Source organism: Chenopodium quinoa, unplaced genomic scaffold (genome assembly GCF_001683475.1).
Source record: "Chenopodium quinoa cultivar QQ74 unplaced genomic scaffold, ASM168347v1, whole genome shotgun sequence".
Lineage (NCBI taxonomy): Eukaryota > Viridiplantae > Streptophyta > Magnoliopsida > Caryophyllales > Amaranthaceae > Chenopodium > Chenopodium quinoa.
The window spans coordinates 618,919-629,733 of NW_018744693.1; positions in this window are offsets into that span (position 1 = coordinate 618,919).

Below are 10,815 nucleotides of genomic sequence, written 5' to 3' on the forward strand. Positions count from 1 at the left end.
GTGCATTGTCAATACTTGGCTTCTTACTGGCAGGGGGCAACGGCAGCTTGTTACTGTCAATTAGGTCTTGGATAGCTTCCTTAAGCTTCCAACAGCTTTCAGTAGAATGACCCCTACCTTGGTGATATTTGCAATGTGCGTTGGGGTTCCAGTTAGGCGACCTCTTCTCAACTGGTGGATCTCCAAATGGTCCAATGGGAGTTATAAGACCTTTTGCATTTAATCGATCAAATGCGGTGTCATAGCTCATGCCAATAGGAGTGAAGTTTCTCCTGAATGGTTTCTTTTGTCCTTGGTTGTTCATGGCGAGGACTTCTCCTAGATTAAAGGTGCTAACATTATTTGAGTGGGCGGTTTTGGAAGAAGAAGGATTGTCGTTCCTTTCCAGCCACTGTTGGAGTTATTGTTGGCAGCTTTAGATTTAGCCAAGTCATCTTCAATATTAATCCCAATATCATAAACAGCCTTAAAGGTATGAAGGTTATTTTGATATTTAAGATGTTTTGAATATTTTTCTTGGAGGTTTTTAATGAACAGTCTCACGGACTCTTTTTCACTTGGTACCTCGATCATTTTAGCTTAGGTTTCTCTCCACTTATTAAAGAAAGCAGTGAAGCCTTCATTCTCCTTCTGTTTGAGGATTTCAAGTTCTCTATGGTCAGTTTCGACTTGAACGTTGCACTTGTACCTATCAACGAAAGCGTTTGCTATGGATTCCCAGGTAGAGGTCTTTTCTTTTTCAAGAGAAAAGAACCATTGTTGGCAAACGGTCTCGAGAGATAGTGAGAACAGAGAAGGGAAGACTTTCTTATCGATACCCTTAATACTCATTATTGTTTCAAATGCCCTTAGGTGGAAATAGGGGTTGTCGATTGCCCTAAATTTTGGGATTTCGTTGGCACTGAATTTCTGTGGAAGAAGATCTTTATCCACCGAGACCCATTGGGATGTGAGTTCTTGAAACTTGTAGTCACTGGACAACTTGCTTAGGCTCTCTTGCATGAGGTCCATTTGTTGTTGTTTCACGGGATCCTCGATCTTAAGTGCGAGAAGCTTCAGTGTCTCAGTTACAGTAGCCAGTTGGTTCTTGAGATCATTGACTTCTTCTTGAGTTGCCATTATGACTCTTGCTTTCCTCTTGCGGGCTATAGGTTTGTCGAAAAGTTGGACTTGTACGAAGAGGTTATCTTTGATTAATCGTCCTTCCTTTCTTGAACACGCGCTGTAAATTAAGCCAATTTGCGTTTTAATTACTTGACTCGAATCAATTTGACTTTATGGTTTTTATTTTAAAAAAAAAAAAGAGTATGCATATTTTTTTTTTAAAAAAAGTATGCATATTTTTAGGGAGCAATAATGTACATGTGTTTAGGGAACTAAGTATTATTATTTATTGGAGGATTATTATCCGACTTACCCCCCTAAAAAAAATGACGAAAAAAAACACGCGCACACAAGACTCTCTTAATCATGGTCAAAACATGTGTATTGGTGTGTGTATTGAGTGTAAGTGACATGTTGAGACTCTTGTGTAAGACCATGGGACTTAGTGCCTTAACTCGAACATTAATTTAAATAAGCATTATTAATCGAGTTAAACAGAAAACTGACTAAATAGACATGAGGTGATGACTCGACAAATAATCCGAACTGTCGGCCGAGCGGCAGAACTGGCGTCACAATATGGTGATTGGCGCCAGACTTTTTAGTAAATGTCTGGCGCTACACACCATACAGTGGCGTTACAGCTCAGATTTTGGCACCAACATTGGAGCTTTGGTCTGGGACTGTTTTCGGTATTATTAGTCAACTGGGGTATACCTAAAGTCGTACTAGGTCAATTCCGATTAAAAAGAAATTTTATTGACTCTAATTAATTAATTAATTAATTAGGCAAAGTTCTTTAAGTCATTAATTTTAATCTCAACACAAATCAACAAACGGTTAAGAGGAGCATAGAATATATATGCACAACAAATAATGCACAATTAGTCAAGTAGGCACAATATGATGCAATGAGTTCGCAACCTAACCATGGCTCTAGTTCTCTAAAGTTCGGGATATGGTTTAGTCAAATAAGGTCCATGGTTAATTGTCCAGATGCACCGCGTAGAAGCCTAACCGTGAAGGGTTAACGCGTGTGGATAGAACACCGCGAGTTTTTAGAAAAAACTCACTTCCGTGGTTTGGTGAATTCAACCTCTCAGATGTACCCTTTGTTGCCAGGAGCGTTCAATCGGGTAGATAGAGCATGAATTCCCAGAGGGTTATGTCAATATGTAGAACACATATGGGTTTCAGAAAAGTGAGAAAAAATTCAATCAGGAAGTAGGATCGAGCAAACAATGCGAAAAACCGGTCGAAATTAGAACGCATATTTCTGGCTCGGTATTGGGGGAAATTGGTGCCAACAAACAGAGACTGGCGCCAACTTTTAACTGTAGCGCCTGGCGCCAATACTGGCGTCTGGCGCTATGGCTAAAAGTTTGGCACCAAGCTCTGGCCTCTGACGCTACTTCCCACATGCCTCAGCAGCTTTCTGTGCTCAATAAAATCATCCAGTTTCGCGCAGTGTTATTTCAGTCCTAGTTGTGAAAGACATTTCTCAAATTTCCTACGTGTAAAATCCTTATGTTTTTGACTCATTACGGATGGTCTTTCCAATGAGAACCTTTTTATGCATATGACAATAATGTTAATCAAAATTACGCACATGAAATACTTAGAACTTTTCGAGTCTCATCCACTCATTCTAAATCATTGCCGAAACAAATTCAGGAATTAAAATAGAAATCCTCCCCAGTGGAGTCGCCAAAAACTGTAGGGAATAATTTCAAGCCTTAAAAATCCCACTAGCTTGAACCCCACTGTGATCATACACTAAAGTACGGTGGCGTCCAAAAGGGAAGAAGATAGAGCAAAAGAGTCGCCAAGAAGTTTTTAAGGAACTTGTAAACCATTCACGAGGTGAAGGTTACACCCCTTAACGATCCAAGAGATCGTCAACTCCATAAGGTCATGAACCAAATAAGGGTCCGGGGATGAAGGTACAAATCCAACCTAAAAGAGATTGAACCTGCCCTAATAATAGGCCTCTACTTTATTCTGCTCGTATTCATGTGCGCTTTCTGACTAACATACAATCAATAGGATTAACCCTAAACCTGTTTAATCTATGTTGGTTAAATTTAATGCACAAACAAATCTATTATTGGCGATCACTTGAATTATAATCACAATTAACCTAACAAGATTATTAATTATCTTATTAAGCGTGATTGCAAATACAAATTCCCTTTAAACATACATAAAAGGTGTGATCAAGCAATAACAATAAATAATGTATCAAGCAACATAAAAATAATCATGAAGAATAGTAATAATCATGTTAAAGCATAGCAAGATCCTAGGCATGATACTAACAAGATTAATAACAAACCCTAGCATGTCACTAAGCAATAAAAATCAAATCTTTAGCCCTAACATGATACTAACATGAATTAATATTAGGAAGAATATAGGAAACATCGTACTTTTAATCATACTTAATATTAAATTTACCCTAGACATGATACTAGGAATTAAAATAACAATCTAAGCATGATTTCTACATCATAATATCAATTAAATCAATTAAAGTACTTACTTGGATGCCTCGTACCTCTTTCTAATAACAAAATACACACGTTAGTAACTTCAAGGAAAATAATAAACAAAACAATTAAATTAAATAATTGAAAGAGAGATTTGGGACCAAACCCTCAGAAATTAAAACCTTTCACGTCTAGGGCGAAGGCAACATCGAATATGGCTAGGTGTTTCTAGATCTTGTGAATACGGAATTTTGTATTAAAAAGCAAGAAAGAAAAGAAAGAATGAATGTGAAAAGAGATGAGTGAAAAGGATTATTTGACTGTAGATGAATGCTAATTTGATGAATGAATATTGATAATTGGTGAATGAAGAGAGTTGATTAAAACTTAAGAATAAAGAGAATTGGTGAATCAAAACGGAGTTTTTAATACGATGTTTATAGAGAAAATCATCCAAAAAAGATAATTTAACAAAACAGAGTCTGAAGACCGCAAAAACACATTGGCGCCAGCCTTGGCTAATTGGCGCCAGGCACCAGTGGCTAGCGCCATGCGCCAATGGCTAGCGTCTGGCGCCAAGCCTGGTTCCAGGCGCCAAGGCCTGGGGTTTGACGCCAAACTGATTTTCCACGCGTTTTCTAAAATCTGATAAATTTCCCGTACTGGAAGATAAAATAATATAATTCCATCGAAAATGCTATTTGATCTTGATTAAAACTCTGAAGAGTCCTAATGGAATTAGGAATGAAAAGAACCTTCTAGAATGTTCTAGAAGACTAAAACCATTCCTAATTGCATTAGGAATGATAAATCATATTAGGCCCTCCCCTAGATCATTGGGCCGTACTTAAAGCTCAAACCGGGCCCAGTTTAGTAAATTGGCCATAACTTCCTCAATATTCATCGGAATTGGGCTTATAATATATCGTTGGAAAGGTCTTTGCAAGACCCATCCAACTACACTACTATTGGACCCACATCATGGAAAAACCAAACTGGATTGGCTGTTTTCTTTAAAATAAAGTTTTCAAAAAAAGAGAGAATAGAAAATAAAAACTTTCCGCAACACTAGACCTTTCCACACTTTCGTTTCATTCGATTATGATTCGACGTGAAAGGCACTCATCACCGAGTTTGGTTTTGGGGAGACACAAATGGGTGTCTACACTACCGAAAATGGACCTAGCCCTCTTTGAAGCCATGTTAGAAAATGGGTTTAAAAATTTATTGAATTAAATCTGAAAAATTTTTATATGGGAATGTAGAGGATGAAGAGATGATCACAAATATATAAAGAGTTTTGAATTTGGGTGAGAAATGGAGGAGAAATCTTAGAGAGAAGGTAGAGAGAATTTGAGTTTTAGAGAGAGAAAGTAATAGAGGAAATAAGAAATTGAGGAAGAAAGAAGAAAAGAAAGAAGAAGAAGGGGGCGGACGCCGCTCGCGCCCGGTCGGGCGGTGGGTCGCCCGTTCGGGCGATCTGATATTTTTATTTTGCTAAGCTCTCGCGCCCGATCGGGCGCCGTTTGCCCGGTCGGGCGATCTATGGTTCGATTTTGTCCATCTCTCGCGCCCGGTCGGGCGATCTAATGTTCAAATTTTTGCCTCTTCTCGCGCTCGGTCGGGCGGACAATTAAGTCCGTATACGACGAGTTTCGCGCCCGGTCGGGCGAGTTTCGCCCGATCGGGCGAAAATACTTAATTTTTGGACCCTTGCTCTTGCGCCTAGTCGGGCCCGAGACTAAACCGGCGAAATATTATTTTTTTCTTATTTTCTCCAAGATTTGGCTAACTCTTTTCCTTCAAACCTGTACAAACACTCATAAAACTTGTTAAATTCCCTCATCTCTCCTCTCATAAGAAAAAGGAAAGAAAAACTAGTCTAAAAAGCATTAAAAATACGGGTTGCCTCCCGCAAAGCGCTGGTTTATCTAGGTCCTGCATGACCTTCTTAAAAAAGTACAATAACTAGGACCCTTGGCCTAACGCTTGATCGGGTGGTTTCTCACCCGGTCTAGCGGTGTTTAGGCTGCAATGCGGCTTCCTGACATACCCTGTGGGACGCCAAATCACCTTATCTGGTGGATCCTCTTTGACTTGGAATGGTGGATCTTCAATGCTACGCACTAAAGATCCTTCTTTGATCGAGGGTTGCTTCAAATTTTCCTTGCATGCAGCACTTGCAACTCGATCTGGCGGAACACTTACCGTAGGCTCAAATCGCACAACTTGCTTGATCGGTTCCACCTTTTCAACCTCAAAACCAAGACCAACATTGTAGAGTGCTCTTTCTATTGCATCGACTTCCTTATGCCATTTGTCTATCTCATCTGAAAAGGATGCAACACAAGATACCGCCTCCAAGGGATCTTTTTCAAGAGCTTGGGGCTTGTTAGAATAATTTTCAACCACATTAACACTGAAACATTTCTCCTCAGTCATGGAGCTTTTAGGGGCATTATTCAGATTAAAAACAACTTTATCATCCCCTACTGATAATGTTAACTTACCACTTCTTACATCTATAACTGCTCCTGCAGTGTTAAGGAATGGTCTACCCAAAATAATTGGGGTTTGCATATCCTCAGCCATATCAAGAACAACAAAATCTATAGGTATATAAAATTTACCTACTCTAACGGGGACATCCTCTAAAACACCTAAGGGGTATTTGAAAGAACGGTCGGCCATTTGTAGAGTTATATTGGTAGATTTTAATTTACCCATATTCAACTTAGAACACACAGATAATGGCATGACGCTAACACTTGCACCCAAATCACATAATGCATTATCAATCAAGAGATTGCCAATATGACAAAGGATAGAAAAGATACCTGGATCTTTTAATTTAGGTGGAGACTTATTTTGAAGTACGGCACTACACTCTGCAGTGAAAGCTACTGTCTCTACCTCACTAATAGACCTTTTCCTCGTCAATATTTCTTTCATAAATTTTGCATACGAGGGGATTTGTGTGATTAATTCAGTAAAGGGAACTGTTACCTTCAAATCTTTTACCACCTCCAGGAACTTACCAAACTGCTTATCCAAGTTTGTCTTCAATTGACGATTGGGGAATGGAAGTTTGATAATTGGCTTTGGAGCATTATTACTATTATCTGAAGTAGCCACCTTCTCTGGAGTCGTACCCTGCAATGTAGAATTAGAAGTGTTAGTACTATCCTTTAGCCCTGCAGGGCTATCAACTACATCGTTTGGTTTAACGGAATCAAGATTAGCATTATTTAATAAAACAGGTTCATCAACTTTGGGCATAGGGGGCCCTTCATAGTTTGAACCACTCCTTAGAGTAATTGCAAATGCTTGATCCGTAGGCCTAGTCGGCTGTGCCGACAGATCTCCCTGTTGGCGGGCTTGTAGGGTAGCAGAGGGTTGCGCAATTTGATTATCTACAATTTTATTATGCGCTAGAATTTGATCAATTGTCGCATCTCTGCTCTCCATGTGCTTTTGCATATTAACCAACATTGCTCTAATTTCCACCAGAGAAGGGTCAGAAGATGAGGAGGGTTGTTGTGGTTGGTTCTTCTGGCTAGCATTGGGATGATAATATTTCTGCTGATGTTGCTGTGGCGCCTGTGGTTCTTGTGGTGGTGGATTTTGAACATTAGTGCTCCGGTAGGAAAGGTACGGATGATTCCGATGCCCAGGATTGTAGGTGTTGGAGTATGGGTTATTCTGCCTATAAGCTTGGAAGGCATTAACTTGCTCCACGGAACTCCTGCAATCTTGCTCCCAATGACCTACAATACCACAATTTTCACAGAAAGCCTCATTAGAATTATTATTAATCGCAGAAACATTAGCTACATTAGCAGTGCTCAAATTATCTAATTTTTGGCAAATAGAGGTCAGTTGAGCTTGCAAAAAGGATACAGATTCAACACTATGTTTCCCCTTGTTCGCAAATCCTCTAGGATTCCCATATTGGGAATTGTGTATCGCCATGTCTTCAATAACCTGAACTGCATCATCAACATTAAAATTCATAAATCTCCCACTAGCTGCAGAATCTAAAATTATTCTAGAGGAATTCCCAATGTCGTTATAAAAGGCTTGGATTAACTGCCATTGCGCTAAATTATGGTGAGGGCATTCTCTTTGTAAGTCCTTGAACCTCTCCCAAGCCTCATATAAAGACTCATCGGCTTCTTGGGCAAAGTTCTGAATCGCACTCCGTAGTACAGTTGTTCTCTCTGCAGGATAATACTTGTTATAGAAATTCAAAACAAGAGTTTCCCAGTCAATTATACCAAGTTTAGTTCTATTTAAGCCATTAAACCACAATTTAGCTTTTCTAGTTAAAGAGAAGGGAAAGAGAATCTCCCTGATTTGGTATTGAGTGACCCTGGCTTGCCTGATGGTGTTACAATATTGACAATAGTCGGCAATGTGAAGATTTGGGTCTTCACCCATGGCTCCACTAAATTGCTTCCTCTCTATCATCGTTATAAATTGAGGTTTAATTTCAAATTGAACCCCATCAAGAGCCGGAGTAGGGGTGAGATGTGGAAAATCCGTAAGCTTTAGTTGTGAATAATCACTAAGATTCTTTGGAGCCGTCATCTCTGATTCTGCGTCTGATGATACCTCTGAATCGCTAGAACCAGTTGGATGATCGTGGTGATTATTGTTATTGTCACCAGAATCCACCAGGAATTGCTTGTAGAAATTTTTCTGTCTATGGAAGGAACGTTCGATCTCAGGATCGAATGGGATGTAACCTGATCTGGAACACCTGGGCATAAACAAAAACTAGAAGCAAATGTGAGATTTGTCTCAGAGAACTAACGCTCTCTGAGACAAAAGGGAAATAATCTAGACTACAAAAACAATCAGAAATAAAAATGAAAACGTTTTCCCGGCAACGACGCCAAATTTTGACAGGGTAAAGTCGTATCCCCTAATAAAAAATAATTCCTAAGTCCTCTAACTAAAGTAGATAGGGAAGTAGGGTCGATATTAGGGGTGAAAGTAATTCAGATTAAAACCGAACCGAACCGAAAATCAAACCGAATTAGTAGTTCGGTTTGGATTTTTTAAGAATTCGGATTGTATCAGATTGGAAAAATTAAAAAATATGGATTACCGATTGGATTCGGTTTGGAGTTTAAAAAAAACCGAAAACCGAATTACAAACCGAATTTCGACCCAATACTTTAAGCCCATTTTCTTTTTCAATTATCCAACCACTTTCCCCTTTCATATATAAACTTAAAAAAAGAACATAATTCTCAATTCTCCTTTCTTAATATCTTACTCTCTCACAAAGAATGTAGTTAACAAGAAATGATCGTAGGAATTTTTAAGGTGAAATTCGTGTTTCGAATTTGAATGTTGCAAAAGAAGGGAACAAATTTCGGTTTGGATTGGATTCTAATTTGAAAAACCAAATTAATTCGGTTTGGATTGGATTGGATTGAATCTTAATTCGGTTTGGATTCGGATTGAGATTTCTGAAACCGAATTAATTCGGATTGGATTGGGTTTTGGCTATAATCCAAACCGCAAACCGAAATTTCACCCCTAGTCGATCTCCACAGGGAAAAAAGTCTTTTTACTCCTAATTAATTATTATAATCTAAATTATCTAAGTAACCAATATTTATATTCGAATAAGAAACTAAACTACTAAGATTGAGAATAGAGAGAAAACAATATATGAAAGGATCTAGGGCATAAGTTCACCAATAAATAATACTCCAGGGTAAAACGTAGTAATCAATCATTGACATTGCATAAATAACATGATTAACAGGCTCTCGCAATTTATTAATCAACATATATCTAACAGGCTCTCGCAATTTACTAGATCTAAGTTCTTATTGAAAATAGCCTTTAATATCAAATTAACATCTGCTCGATTCATCAATTTAATATTGCTATACTTTTACAAGCCGCAATTGTAAAACGTTAAAACAATTCAATAAGAAATTATCATGCAATACCAATAATCAATAATAGTCAATCATCAATGCATCAATTAACCAGATTGTAAAGGGCTTTCGCTACATATTACAATCACATAATTAATTTACCGGTATTAAATCTCATCTCTCGAATCTCGACTTCACCATTTATAAATTAATATGCCTATTGAAACTAGACCTAAACATTAATTCTCATCTGTCGAATCTCGAACCACTGTTGTCAAACTCATGCATAAAATATAGGCCTAATCTAGTCACAGAGCACTAAATTAATCAATAGGAAATTAATCTAGCATTGATAATTAACAACAATAAATTACCCCTTCATATTATTTAAGGATCCCCATAAACCTTAGAAATAGAACTACTCACACATAGTAAAAACTAAACTAATCAAAGAAATAAAATAAGTCATGATGAAAGGAATAAAATAAACAACTAAGATTAAGAGAAGAGAAATCGTTACCAAAATAAATCTGGAATTAAGAGTAGATTAAGAACAAAGGTTTAGGAGAAAGAAATCTAAGAGAACAATTAAGAGAGTAAAGAAAAAGTAAAAAGAAGAAGAGAGAAAAAGAAGATCCTAAAATCGTATTACGGAGGAGTATTTATACTCCGTACAAATCCTAAACTAAAACAAACTAAAACGACGCTAATCGTCAACTAATAAATACACGCGCCCGATCAGGCGAGGCACCGCCCGATCGGGCGCGCCTTTTTGTCCCTAATACTAATCTCGCGCCCGGGCGGGCGCGTCACCGGGCGCCAGCCTTAGCTTCTCCCGCCCGGTCGGGCGCGCCTCCGGGCGCCAGCCTCTTTGGCCGGGCGGCTCACTTGGGCCACTATTTGGACTACGATTGGGCTCCAATTCTTCGGGCCAATCTGGGTTTCCTCTTCCGGTCTTGAATACTCGGTCCAAATGCCTCGGTATCACCTATACCGAGCCCTTAATCACCGGTTCGATGACTCTAACCGGCCCTGGGCTATAAAATCTGGTCGTGCTTCTCCAATGTTCGTGATTGCTCCAAAATATCTCGGGAAAATACTCCAAAAGCATAAATCCCTGTAAAATTCAACCAAATCTACGAAAACACCAATTAGTAATAAAAGTGGCTCTAAAGAGCCAAAAACACTACTAATTATGACCAAAGGACGGGGGTAAAATACTATATAAAATAGACACATCAAAATAATTTTAGATAATTCCTAAGTCCTCTAACTTTTAGATAATTTTTCATTTGCTTAGTTTCTAGAGAGAGAAGTTAGAG